Source organism: Diceros bicornis, chromosome 11 (genome assembly GCF_020826845.1).
Source record: "Diceros bicornis minor isolate mBicDic1 chromosome 11, mDicBic1.mat.cur, whole genome shotgun sequence".
Taxonomy (NCBI): domain Eukaryota; kingdom Metazoa; phylum Chordata; class Mammalia; order Perissodactyla; family Rhinocerotidae; genus Diceros; species Diceros bicornis.
This window is the reverse complement of record NC_080750.1, coordinates 43,599,485-43,613,170: the sequence shown is the minus strand read 5'-3', so window position 1 is coordinate 43,613,170 and position 13,686 is coordinate 43,599,485. Positions and strand designations below refer to the sequence as shown.

The 13,686-nt window shown below is 39.6% G+C and overlaps 1 protein-coding gene across 1 annotated transcript in view; it reads right to left on the bottom strand.

Moving 5' to 3' along the window:
- GUCY1A1 (guanylate cyclase 1 soluble subunit alpha 1) overlaps positions 1–10,489 on the bottom strand; it is a 61,465-nt gene extending 50,976 nt beyond the window's left edge. The window contains exons 1-2 of the mRNA XM_058550244.1: positions 10,200–10,489; positions 9,979–10,052 (exon numbers count right to left, since the gene is read on the bottom strand). The gene's annotated coding sequence lies outside the window, so the exon portion shown is untranslated. The remainder of the gene's footprint in view (positions 1–9,978; positions 10,053–10,199) is intronic.
- Positions 10,490–13,686: the final 3,197 nt, after the last annotated feature.

Here is a 13,686-nt window from a genome sequence, read left to right as displayed (position 1 = left end):
ATCCTTCTCTCCAATATTGGACAAGACAATGTCTTTCCTCTTTAAAGCTTATATTCTGCTCTGGATTCCATCACAAAATGCTTTCTCCAGGAACTTTCTTTATAATTACTATACCTGTTTGTCCCTTAGACTCTTTAATCTTCCTTCCTGAATTTATCCATCCATCCAACCATTCATTCATTCATTTTTTCATATATGCTAGAAATATTTATTAAGCATCTACTACTACATTCGAAGGGATGAGGTTTCAGGAATTAAAAACAAAAACAGACAAATAAAAACAAGCCAACACTAGATGCTTATGGAGTGTCTCAAGCAGGGGTTGAGGGGTAGACAGAATAAAAATGCACAAAATCAGTTCAGTGTGATCTATCATGACACGTTGTCATGGGGACACAGAAAATCTGCCTCTAACCCTAACATGGTAAATGCTTCCTCGAAAAAATGACGCTTAAGCTGAGTCTTGTAGAAAAAGTAGGAAATAGCAAGGCATTGAAAACAAGACGAAGCTCATTTTCCAAGGCACAGAAAAATATGTGCAGAAGACAAAAACACAAGAAGCAAAATAGAGCATGATGACAAATTATAGTGAAGACAATACGGCTGTAACATGGTATTCAAACAAGAGAATGATCAAGACATTGGGCGGCAGAGTAGGGCAGTAAAGTATGGCTGTCAGATTCCCCGCTTGAGGTTATGCACACCCCATGATTCCTACACCACTTAAAATGGTCTTTAACACGTGGCATGCAGCAAAAATTTTTGATACATTGACCAACGATTATTCATCAAGGGAAGCTAATACAAAGAATCATAATCATTTAACTGTGTATAAAATGACTGTGACAACATGCAGCTACCAATTTCTACTATGCACTGAAAGAGATCCAATATTAAGATAAAAATAACTAAACCAATTTTACTCTGGTTTGATTTAGACAGATAATCAAGGCCACAACATGCTGGTGAGGAAAAATGTCCTAGCCACCCCCAGTTAGGACATTTCTACATTAGCAATGAAGAAAACTAGTAATAGGGAACAAAAGTGTGAAGAAACAGCTCTTTTCAGGACATTCTCTATTTTCTTTTGACCTTCTTTTTCTTGTTTGAGCACCATTTTATTGCCCAATGTATCCTATTTATATCTACCTTTCTTATCTATGCCCCATATGCTGGGTCTTTCACTTACCTTTTTCTCTCAACTTTAAAATGTTATGTCCACGTACCATGCTCTTGACTGAAGGCAGAAGGTAACATAATAAAAGTGCCTTTTGCTATTGGGCAAACAAGGTTGTGCTGCTCCTCTGGACAAAACAGTTATCCCATGGCCTCCAAGAGATACAATCCAAAGGAGTTTTAGGCCATGGGGCAGGACCAGTGGGAGAGAAACTTTTGTGGAGGGTGGCCTTGGGATACCCCTCCTTTATGACCTTCTTGCCCTTGGCCAAGCCAGCAGGTGAGCTCCGGGTGGTAACCCAGTCTAAGTCAAGATAAACTCTTACAGCGTCCAACGGAGTGGGGAAAAAAGGAGAGGGGAAAGGCAGTAACTTCAATTAGGATAATTTGCTAGCCAACTCTATCAAGAAATACCACAGCTCTCCTACATACCACTGCTGAATTTTTTGGCCTAAGACAACACAGCAAGAGCTTAAGAATATTACTCTGAGTAGTTACCACAGAAAAGAACCAGAAACAGATGCTGTGCAATATGAAATTGTTATTTGGAGTAGAGGTCGACAAAGAGGAACGCTACTGTTGCAAATATTTTGAAACATTAAATAAAATGGAATTTTACCCAAAGAGTTTTCACTGGGAGGACTGCCTTTTGCTAATCACATTTACAAATTTATAGTGCTTCTCCAGTGTAAGAATATCTTCTTCTAAATCTTGATATATCAAGTATTGAGAACGTTATTTTGCTTATCCAAATCTTTTCCATGTTACATTTGTAACCTTCTAAATATTTCACCCATGGTGCTATCTTTATTAAACTTTATGCTCACAATTACACAACTTAAAAGTTTATATTACACTAATGAAACACTGAAATTCCTTGTCCTACGTTTTATTAATTTAATATGTAATACAAACCACACATCATTTAACTACTTATAATAGAGCATATTTGAAGCTGCAAAATGATTGCAAATTGAGAACAATAAGCACCTAACAATTTCAGTACATACATACAAAATTAGACTAGTAAAATAACAAAACTTCTCTAACAAAAACACACAGTATTAAAGTTATAGAGCTTCTCAACCTCAAAGATGGAAACACCTGATGTAAGGTAAGAAGCCAAGTAATGTCCTAGTTAAGTCTGGAAATGCATATCAAACTGAATACTTTGAATTGATTTATGAAGGTCTAATTAAAAGTAATACATATGTCGCATATTCTTTCCCCAAACTCAAAATAAACAATAAAAGGTTCCATATTACCTAAAAAAGCAAAGACTCAGCTTGACATGCTGGTCTTGTAATCTAAACCCACTCTACCTTAAATCTTTTTATAAATATTCCCCAACATAGCCTCATTGCTCCAAGCAGGCCCATATCATATCGTACATTTTTACTGAGTGCTTATGATCCATGGAGCACTTCTACTAGGTGTCTGTGAATAGGATGCGAAGTAAATAGAGACGGTACCTCCTCCCACAGAGTATCAGTCTAATGGGGAAAACAGAAAATTCAGCAAGCAATTGTGGTATGGTATGATCTTATGATAGAAGAAATACAAGGAGCTGCTGGAAAACATAACAAGACACTCAGTTCAGACTTGGAAGATCAGGGAAAGTTTCTGAGAAGTAGAGCCTTGCCTGAGATTTAAAGGATGAGTAGGTATGGGCATCCCAAAGATGGAGCAAGGGGAAAGGGAATCTAGAAAAGGAAGGAGAGGCAATCACACCCTCCACAAAGGAATACTTCAAAGCTACGGCCTGAGAAGACTTGGTGTCACCCCTTCTCCCTCCATATCTTGGTTACACACACACACACACACACACACACACACACACACACTCACCTGCTTCCTGCAGTGCTCCTTTCCTCTGCCTAGAACACTCTTCTCACTATTCTCTACATTTAAATCCTACAGGTCCTGTGAAGTCCGACATCCTGGTCCTGTTACAAAATCTCAACTAAGTGTGAGATCTTCTTTAGAAAGCCTTCTTCAATATTTCCATCCAGCAGTACTCTCTCCCTTCTTTCAAGTTCTTTAGAACTCATAAAAACTGCACCACAAGTATTAGGCGCATTGTTAAGTGTTGACATGTATAATTCTGAGACTATTTCTGGGTTCTGTTATCTCCTCATGCAGACTTTAAATTCCCTCAAGTCAGGGACTGTGTCATAAACTTCGCTTGGATCTCCCTCAGTGACAAACATAATCCATAATAAACTTTATTGGGAGAAGCACAAAAAAGTGACTGAACCTCTGAGAAGAGTGTCATAAAATATAAAATAAGCCAAAGCTTTCAAAAATTATAAATTCAAAATATGTTCTTTTACTTCTTATTATTGCCAGACAAAGTGGTGATAATGGCATTCTTATTATGTATAAGAAGACTACATTGACTGCTGGGGGATGAAGAAATTCAAATAATAGTGCATGACTAGACAGGCAGAACTACTCTATTCTTGTTTTGTTTCACCTCCATTCCTCAAGAAAATAATATTCACACTGGCAAAAGTAAGACAAAAGTCAAAATAACAAATTTAAGGCCCAAGATATAGTATGATATTAAATATTCTAAATGAGTTTAAATCCATTTATTTGGAGAAATTACATTACAAAGTACTGAAAGCATTTGTGGATGAGATAAGGGCATAGTTAAAACCATCTTTAAAAATATGATGAAGAAAAGGGTTGATAGAGAACAAAGAACCCAATCATTGTCTCAATTTTTGAAATAGAGAAGGTGGATTCCACCAACTCTAGCCTAGAAAGTTTGACATTAACTCCAGGCACGATTCCCAAGAGATTCCTAAAACTATGGTATGTGAGCACTCAAAATGTGAAGTGTTGTCACCTGCAAGCCAGTGAGAGGTCGCAAGGAACATGTCACTATAAACTAACCTAGTGTTATTTCCTTTTGTTTATAATAGGGTTACTTGATATCTATTCTGCAGAAAGTGGAAATGCATTTCAGCAAGGAATGTGAGCAAGTCTGTCACAGCATACTCCTGGGCCACACAAAGGAATGTAAACTCCCAGGAAAGAGAGTTACTTCACTATAGAACTGGTTGAACAACCTTATAAAGAGGACTAATTCACCGACTCACATAAAGCAAAAGGGAAGTGTCTAGGATCATGCTGAATGTCCTTCCAGTTCAGCATTTTACACAGTTACCTGGATGAAGATGTTAATTGTATCCTGATCAAATCTGTTAATGCCTCTAAATTGGGAAGAATGGTTAATCTGTATCATGAAATCAGAATCCAAAAATATCTTGACCTTCTGGAACTACAGGCTATCTAAAGGTAAACATTAAATTTAATTGCAGTAAGTATTTTTAAAAATCCCAAATTGAGTGACCAAATTTACAATTAGGGAGAAGAAGTATATTTGCAGAAGAGCATGCAAAAAAGATGCATAATTAAACAGTGTAGTACGGATGAAAAAAGAAAAGTGAGGGGAGAGCAGACTAGATTTTAGGATGATTTACTACATGGTATCCAGAAGGGACAACCCGATATACCCAATGATATTAGTCCACTCCTCTACGTTCAGCTCTGGACCGCATTTTAAGAAAAACAGGAGTGCGTCCAAAGGAGAAATTCCCTGATGATAATGAGACTCTCAAACCATCCCAAGTAAGGATGAGTTGAAGGAATTGAATATTATCATAGAGACTACAAGAGTTGTTATATAAAGAAGCATTTTGTCTAAGTACTCTAAAAGGTAAAAATCAAGATATGAGTATTATAGAGACAAATAGTGTAGTTCAATATAAGAAGAGTTCTTATGTTCAAAACAGGTCAGATAAAGAAATGCCTCCTATGTTCAAGATGAATCTTGAGAGTTTGCCTAAAGCGATCTTAATATTCTCGGTGAATTAGAAAATAAGGTCATCTGCTAAGAATGAAAAGAGTTAAGTGTAATTTGGGTGGACTGGAAAACCTGGAAAAATCTAGAACATGTACTATGAAGAATTTGATATGGCATTAACCAAGATAGAATAAAGAAACTTCCTATCACTGTTAACCATTCCTTAATCTGAAGTTATAGTGAACCAATTTGTAGTTGGCCAAAAGATGCAGTTGTATCACCTTGTCCAGCTAAATTCCACAGCAAGGAAGGCAAAGTAGACATTAAAAATGAAGCAGAGATTAGGAAGGCAGCTTCTGGTAGGTCTAGTGGCAAGAGATTTGAGGAGTGGAGCAGAGTTGCTTGGATTTTGCTGTCCAAGATTAGCGGTAAGTAAAGAGAGGAGGACATGAGAAAATTGAGGGTAGCCAAGGAACAATAATAGAAGAAGAGGGTGTTGGGTAGTAGTGAGCGAGTGGAATTATTGGAAGGATAGGAGGTGGTGGTCAGAAAGGGAATATGAGATTCTCGGCTTTTTCCATTGGGGCAATTCTGAGTGACAAGAAGGCCCAGGTGGGTGAACACCAGTGGATTCCCTAGGGGAAGCAGAGCAGGTTAAGCTCCCGTGAAAGCCAAATGTGTAGATGCTGAACGAAGTCCTGTTCAGGACAGCCGATTAAAGTGTAGAAAGAAAAACCTCCATTATTTTAGATTCCAAGGAAAGAGGAATATTCAGGTGGTCAATAAACACTGGTAATGGAGAGAGAGTAACACTAGTGAAGGATGTAAACTTAGAAAGACAAAGGGTAACTGGGCAATGGTGACAGAAATAATAGCAGTTCTGAACAGGTTGCAAGCCATATGAGAGAAGAGCACAGAAGTGTCTCTGTATGACAAGACCATAATATTCCATGTAGGGTCATTGCAAAACAAATAGCACTCTTTAAATTGTACTCTTGAATAGAACAACCTATAACATCAAGGCATAAAAAAATTTAATTCGATCAATTACAAAGACAACAAAATTAAGCTGATTAGACACTATATGACAGGCACTGTGAATCCAATGATGAATGTCCTGAGGAAGAGTTGAGTTTGGTAGGAGACACACACATCTAAACAGGTACTTGCAATGTAACGTGGCATAGCGAAGGAGATATGTAGATGGCTCCGACCTGGAAGAAGTGTCAGGATTAAGAAGTTTTCCTTGGGCCAGCCCCAGTGGCCTAGTGGTTAAGTTCAGCATGCTCCACTTCGGCGGCCTGGGTTCAATTCCTGGGCAAGGAGCTACACCACTCTTCTGTCAGTGGCCATGCTGCAGCAGTGGCTCACATACAAAAAGAGGACGATTGGCAACAGATGTCAGCTCAGTGCAAATCTTCCTCAGTAACAAAAAGAGAAAAGAACTTTTCCTTGGTCTGTCCAACTTCACTCTCAAAGCAACTGTCTTCTGTTGGCTTCCTGCTAATTCCTGCTATGGTGAGAAGGAGGTGGTGGTATGTGAGTTAATTAATTAGAGTTGCCTTTGATATTCTGACAGGGAGGCTTCATTTTGATAAAAGATTATAAAGGGCTAGAAAGCATTCCAGGTAAGCGAAGTTAGTAACTACAAGCAGTAAGAATCACATTTTTGTGGCAAGGGGAGATCATGCCCCTGAGCCCCTCAAGTTTTATAAGGTAGTCATTCTCGCCTACTGTCGGCTGGGAGGGGAGCTGGCCTAAACTCTTCACTCCTTGCAAATAATTCTATTCATACTCTATAAGCCTCAAGGCTATAGGAACATGAAGCCTGTTGGCCTGAACTCAGGGGAGAGAAAAAAATATCAAATAGGTCAGACACTTCTAAACGCTTCGAGAGAAATAAAAGAAGCAAATATGATTCAGGATAGCCAAAAAATTACTCCACCCCCAAATAAGTCAACTAGTCTGTAGGCAACTAAGTTTGTTCATCTAAAGACCTAAAAATTGCCAAAAGCTCTTCTTGCATCAAGTCAAGATGGAGATACTTAAAACTATTGCACAGGCACCTAATGAATATTGAAGAAATCTAGATGGCTTAGAGACTAAAAACCATTGAAACTATTAATATTTTAGAAAGAAAAATATCTGTTACAATTTAAAAAATCTTTTATACAATTAATACAAAAGTAATAAATAGTAATGTTTAAGAAAAGTCGCTTGGGTAAATATTTGTAATTAAGCAGTATAAAAATCAGTGCTATAAAAGCTGTATATTCTAGCAAGTAAAAGAAAAGCTCAGCAACTTCCTGGCAAATCTGACATATAGAAAATATTCTGAATAACTACTTTATTCCAAAATTTTTTTCCATCAGTAACATACTTTTTGGTTTGGTTTATCCAAATATTGATTTACCTTTCCATTTCTCTTTACCTGGAGAGATTCATTCTTAAGGCTAATTGATTTTTATTTATTTCTGGAAAAAGGTTAATTAGAGATTTTTTGGGTACATATGTTGTTTTAAACTAACTTGTAAAAAATAAATATTCTCCCCTCTACACCCATATTAATTGTTAGCAAATGCAACCTACAACTATAAATACAGAATTTAATTTCCCTTGTATGGCTTCTGACAAAATTCAAGGTTATGCAATATCTTTATCAAAAAAAAGTGATGACAAAACTGCTGACATTTAGTCACAAAAATATTTTATTGCCCTATTCATAATAGAAATAATTTAATTATAGTTATCAATTACTTCTTTAGGTTTTAGTACAATATTAATTAAAACAGTTTTTCAAAATAATGCCTTAAAACAAGATTATTTAATAAACCATACTTATAAGAGATATAAGTACTAACCATTGTGAAGTTTTCCTTCATTTCTTTTTCCACATTTCGTTTTCCTTTGGTGTTGCCAGATATAAATAAAATACCTTTACAGTTCTTTCTGTGTTCTCTAAGGGATAGAAAACTGTCTTAGATGTTACTTTATACCTGGATATCCAGAAACAGAGCCTTTAAGGATTTATTTATATTCATACACTATGAAACACCACACCAAGCATAAGTACTTTATATTTATGTTGGGTTTCAAAGAAAGAAAAATATAATTTTTATTTTCTCTGTCAAACTCGACAGAAATCTTACAGTACAAGAAGAAACAGAAGATTCCCACTTATTCATTACAAATTTTTACTAAAACTTCACCTACCTAGGTTTCCTAACCAATACATTTAAAAACATATAAGTGGGTCTATTTTATATGAAATGTTTCATTATCATAACACTATTTAATTATTCCAGAATTTTTCCTACCACTATTCTATGCCTGCAGGCTTTATATAGAGAGTCTATTGTTTTGACAAGAAAAAGTGTAGCTTATATATTTTAACTTTGTGGTTCTTATTTTTCTATTGGGTCACAGACCTCTTTGGATATCTGAGGACTCTGGACTATTTCCCTAAAAATGCAGCCACTCAAAAGTTTGAATACAATTTCAGGGACTTCATGGCCTCTGGAAGCAGATCCACAGACCGAGTTGTCTGGAACTAGACAACCTCCACTGAAAGAGTAATAAAGTTTATATGGCTTCTTGACAAACTAAGGGTTTCTTTTGGAAATTTAGATATTCATAACCTTATGTTGTTAATGATTTTTACCCTTCTTCATAATATAGTACCTGAAATGACCACTGATGAAGAAAAAAAATATAGCCATTTTAGGAAAAGCAACAGATTAGTTCTACATTATGAACCAAGATTTAAAAATCTATATCAATGATTAAAGTGCTTCAACATTTGTCTACATGTAACCAGAGAGTTAACCATGTTCCTATTAAGACTAGTTCTAGTAAGTAGACATTTAATGAGATCACCATCAGAGGACTAACTCTGAGAAATCACTACTAAATAGGTCATAAATGAAGCTCTAATTAAAAATACACTATATATATGATCTGTTCTATTTCAAACTCAGAGGGGTTTCCAAAATGTTGGAAATCAAGATGCCTTCGACCAGTCACCATTAAGTGAGATGTACAACCTTCTGGTTTACTTCAGAAGATGTAAACTGTCAAGTGCAAAATGAAGGAACTACCATGTGAAAACAAGTGAGCAAAAGAAAGACGCACGAAATCCATAGCCTGAAATCACATGACCACATTGCAACGCAGCCCCTCATACAAATGTCACAGCGAGGCTACTCAGCCTACCGAGTACCGGCACAGATCCGACGCGTAAAGATGGTAGTGACCTCTGCTCACCGTTTCCCAAAGTGCGGCAGTCACAATGAAAACAGAAATTAGATCGCCAAGCAGTAATTAACACGCGTGCGTGCACACACGCACGCACACACACATACACACTTACTCTTCGGTCGAGCCCCCGAGCAGCTCCACTGTAAGTTTGCTGGCTGCTTTCTCTAAGCAATCCAGCGAGCCTAGCTGTTTGCTCTCGAGGAGGGCGAATCACTCACCCACGCAGCAGCCGGCGGGACGAAGTTGCGCTAAAGCCCGGGCGCGGCCTCAAGCCCCGCTGGCTCCACGGTCCGGGCGTCCGGTTGCTGCTCCAGCTCGCCCTCCCGCGCGCCGGAGGCCGCGGCGCTGCGCCGGGCTGGCCGACGCCGCTGCCCGGGAGCCCGGGCCGTGGGAGAGCAGCGGCCCCGGCGCGCCCCCCGCGTTCTCACGCCCAGGCCCTGCGAGCGCAGCCGACGACCCTGCGCGGCCCGGCGCCCACCCTGCGTCAGTCCTCCTCCCTCGGGCGCCGCAGGTCCCCGGGGCCCCGAGCCGGGACCCCGGGCGCCGTCTTTTTTGCTCCCTTGCTCCTCCCCAGCGTGGGAACCGGGCCCCGGGCCCCGGGGGCTGGGCAGCTGGGAGCGCAAGGAAGGCTTCCCACGGGGGGAGACGGATGAGCCCGGGCCGGGGGCCCGAGGAGAGGGGCTGTCCCTCTGGGGATCCCCGACCCGCTTGGGTACTCAGCGACCACTTACTCGGTGGCTTGCCAGACCTCGGGGCAGCGTTTCCGGATCTCCAGCAGCTCCAGGGCGCGCCTCGCAAATCCGCACTGCGAACGCAGAAAGAGAGTGGGCGTCAACGGCGGGAGGCGGTGGGTGGGAGAACGGACCCTGCAGTGGCACCTGTCGGTCCCTGCGCGAGTGCACCCGCTGCACACGCGGCAGCGACGCTCACACTTGGCCTCACTGCTGTCTACCTGCTCAACAGGCTGGGCGGGACGCGACGTGCCTCGCAAACCGGAGTCCCCGCGCTGCTTCGAAACAATCAGTTCTCGTCGTGGTCTCTCTCTGTCTCCGTATCTCTCTCTCTGGTGACCCGCAAAGGATCCCTTGCAGTTCCTCTCCCTACTGCATCCGACTTCTTTCCAGAACCCTCCTCTTCCCTGCACCGAGAGACTGAAAAAGAAAGTAGCGGCTAAAACGCACCATGGTGAAGTCACTCGGGGCCCGGGGCCCTGGGCTGCTAGCGGGGCTCCGTCTCCCACAGGTGTCGTTCGCCTGGGGCTGCTCCCCCGGCCTCTCTCGGCTTTTTGCCTCGAGTCTCACGCAGCGAAAGTGTAGGGAAACTGCATAGAAACCTGCTTGTGGCAAACCAGCACGTTGCTGGGTCCCACCCACTACGCCCAGACTAGAGCAGGGGAACTGAGTCCTGGCCCCTCCATCTACCCAATTGCCATCCCAGTACTTACAGCGTGGAGGCAGAGATGAGGGCAAGGGGACAAAAGAGGAGAAAGAAAAGAGAGGGAGGGAACTCAGGGAAAATTTGGCCCACTTAAAAAAAAAAATCTTCTCTAGTATGCATTGGTCCGGAAAAATTGTAGTTTTCTGTAGTTAAAAACACCACCATTCCTGCTGGGAAGTTATGTCTGCACTGATGGTTTTCTTATCCTGCTTTTCAGGTTTAAAGCAAATCTACTCCTTTGCAAATGCAATTCTATGGTTGTAGAACATTTACCTCTTTCCAGTAAGGCCCTGATTCTGCTTGGTTCAGTACACTGAATTCTATTTGTTGGGTGTGTGTGCATGTGTGTATTCCAGCACAGGAAAATAAGTTGTTATTAATGTTTCTGACTCACCTTTCTGACTTCAAAAAAAAAAATTTCATTATGCTATTTCATTGTGAATTCGCAATTAATCATGGTTATTATGTGATCCTTCTTCAAACCCAGGTACTCAGATAAATTGTCCATGATTATCTCCAATTCCTATATTTCTCCCCAAACCTACCAAATCTGGTCCCATTTTAGGCTCATGACACTTGCAAATTTTTCCTCCAGCCTTGCCTACTATGTTCTCCTCATGGCAAACATCAATTAGAATAAGCAGAAAAAAAGACATTTAAATAAGGGGGAAAAAGGCATTTAACTAAACTTTACCTTAGTATCAGGCAAAAGTTCAGAGCTTTAAGTTTGCATTTTTTGGTTCTGCCATCTCTGAAACCTTGTTTTTCTCTACTACCAAATTATGATAATCTCCTAGGTCAGTAGGGCTTTTGTCCTCAGAGTACTGAGAATTTAAGACCTAGAAGGAAAATTAGAAAAAAATACTCAGTAATGCATAATTGAAAGAGGATCTCTTACTATTTTTTAAAAAACAAATTTAATGATAAGAAAGCACAGAGGAAGAAGAGCTATCTTCTGATAGGAGAAATACTTCATAATAAAGCAGTGTTAGAGTTAGGCCTTAAAATGTTGCTGATCTTTGGGAAAAGATTGAAATTGAGGAAGTTTTTGTTTTTGTTTTGTTTTTTTCAGGCAGAAAAAAACTTGTGAGCAAAGGCATGGAGGTGGGATGGCATGACACTGATATTCAAGAGACAGAGAGGGATGTCATTTGGTAGAAACGCAAAGTAAATTTAAAAAAAAGTATACAAAGCTAATGTGAAAAGATAAGTTGGGTCCAAATGGCCTCATTTGCCTGTCCTCTAGTTGTCATGCATTGTAGGCTTGGATAAAACTGTTTTGTTATTGTTTTCCTCTACTGGCATTGCTCTTGTCAGTATTCCTTTCATCCTGGAACATGACTTGCTTAACGCATTCATTTCTGCCTTTACCATCCTTAAATCCTATAGCACACCAAACTCCTTGATAAGAACTGCAGTTAACCTCAATAATTTGTACCAGGGGCTATTCGGTTTTACCAGGGATAAACTCTCAGCTAGAAAGTGTCTTGTATTTGCCTTCTCCCATCCTTTGTTAATATCAGGCATTGGGGTATATGGGGAAATCAACCAATCTAGGGTGCTGGAACCACCAAACAGTGATTGTGAGAGACATTCTCTAATCTGAATGTTTGATACCTGCTGAAAAATACTAAGAGTTCCTTTTTGTTAGGGAAGTAATCTTTCTAGCCTAAGTGCCTAGCAATGAACATGGTTCATAATGGCGACTCTGTAAAGTGACTATTGCATGGATAAATGAATACCTGACTATTTCATCGTCTTCCAGGTCCGTTCTTCTGTCTTATAGATGACGTGTAGGTTAAAATCTACTTGCCTCCACTTTACTGAGAATAATAAAGTTGTCATGACAACTTAAAAATGTTAACAAGGATAAGTATTCAGTTTAAAGCAATCCTCGGTTGTCTTCTTAGAAAAGCTCCAGCAGAAAGGCTCTGACAGGAAAGCTCAAGTTTTTCTTCTCAAGATGCTTTGTTTTTCCTGTACCCACAATTGACAACAGTACAAAAGCATTCAAAGGAGATCGGGTGTGTTCAGAGTGGTATGGCCATAGACAAAAAGCATTCAAATATGTATTCTTTTTATACTTGCAAATGACAATGGCAACCAGAGATGTGTTCTGACTCTTTGCTACTCAGAGTGTGCTCTGTGTATCAGCAGCATCAGCGTGACCTGTGATCTTGTCCGAAATACAGAACCTCAGACCTCACTCGAAACCTACTGCATCAGGATATTCATTTAACAAAATCCTCGTTGATTCCTATGTATAGTAAAGTTTGGGAAACATTTATCTACAATCAACTCATTAAGTATACTAGACCTGGAAATGGGTTGTATGAATCTGTTTAAACCTAGGAATTTTTAGAACCAGCATCTTTCTTTTTTCTGGGATATTATTGCCTTATCAGTTCAAATAAAGTAATGGAACTAACAATTTCATTTCCACTGGCTTCTTGGTCCAGTTCAAAAACCAAAACCACAAGTTCATAAACAAAAGGGAATTGAGAGAAAGGGAGAGGGGGCAATGCAGCAGGAGGGAAGAAATGAGAGGAACATTGCACACTATTGTATCCTTTTTTTTTTAAATATGTTGGGGGCACAACTTCACTTTATTTTTTAACAAACAAACCACTGATTGAACTATTTATCAAATCAGGATAACTTGTCAAACACAAGAAAGTTAAGATAAACTTCATTATCTTTTTTCCTCTTTATTACTCTTTTTTCCTCTTCTTCTTCTTAAGATTGTTTGCTTTCAATTTGTTTTAAGCACATCTAGTTAGAAAATTTTACACTGGTAACTCATAATTATTGGGACTGTGTTAGCACTCCAAAATGTGTCTTGTGGAATGTGAAGTTTTAATTAGGAAAAGCGACCATATGAGGTTGGAGTCCCTAAATTTCTGGTCCTCGTATAGACATTCATGAAACAGCTTGGACTTTAAGAGATTTTAATGGTGACGGAAATGTTGTTCACTATATTTTGTCAAAACAGATGATGTTTG